The following is a 962-nucleotide window of genomic DNA, read 5'->3' as shown; positions in this document are numbered from 1 at the left end:
TCACAAATTAACTGCCATCCAGAGGAGAATGATCAAGGATGTCGTCTTCCTTACAGATCTTTGAAAAACTGATGCCCACAAACAAGGCTTGTGACTAGCCCAGCTCCCTGAGAGAATCTGAATACACAGAGAGAGACATGGCGGGTTTTGTTGTTGGTTTTTTTTTTTTGGGGGGGGTGTAGTGCGGGGGTGGGTGATGTGTACTTGTGAAGTAAAAGTAACTTCAGCTGGGAGCATCTCTAGAGAATAACTCAAGCAAATGTATGGACCTGTGGGAAGCTGCTCTGCGCTTCCAGTGGGCAGGCAGACAGAAACAGAGCAGCCCTCAGGCACAGGGGCGAGTCCTTCAGGAATCAGTGAGACAAGCAAACCTTGACAGACATCACTGTGTTAGGTTTAAACTTTTAAAAAAACTTTAATCAGGAATTAATTCCACGTAAAGAAGAAATCACACATGATTAGGAACTTTGAAATAAAATCTGCCAAACTTGTTATGTGTGTCTCAAAAACCACTTCTGTCTTTTCGATTAAAACGTGAATCAGTGGTGTACAGGATTTCTAAAGCTGGGCTGGAGAGATGGCTCAGGGGTTAAGAGCACCAGCTGCTCTTCCAGAGGTCTTCCCAAGTTCAATTCCCAGCAACCGCATGGTGGCTCACAACCATCTGGAATTGGATCTTCTAGTGTGTCTGAAGACAGCAATAGTGTACTCATATAGCTAAAATAAATCTTTAAAAAATAAAATAAAATAAAAGATTTCTAAAAAACAATTCAGACAGCAGAAGAGACACATTCTACAGACTCTGCTAGCCTACCCTGGGCCATATCTTTGAAAGTAACACGGAATTAAGTAGAGCACAGGAGGTGATTCAAGTTAAGCCACCAAATCAAATTCTTTGTGCCAGCAGTACCCTGGGCAGGACCTAGAATGTGACAGTCTGAAGACCTGGCAGAGGACCATGG

The sequence above is a fragment of the Mastomys coucha genome, unplaced genomic scaffold, assembly GCF_008632895.1.
Source record: "Mastomys coucha isolate ucsf_1 unplaced genomic scaffold, UCSF_Mcou_1 pScaffold23, whole genome shotgun sequence".
NCBI lineage: Eukaryota > Metazoa > Chordata > Mammalia > Rodentia > Muridae > Mastomys > Mastomys coucha.
This window is presented reverse-complemented; position numbering follows the sequence as displayed.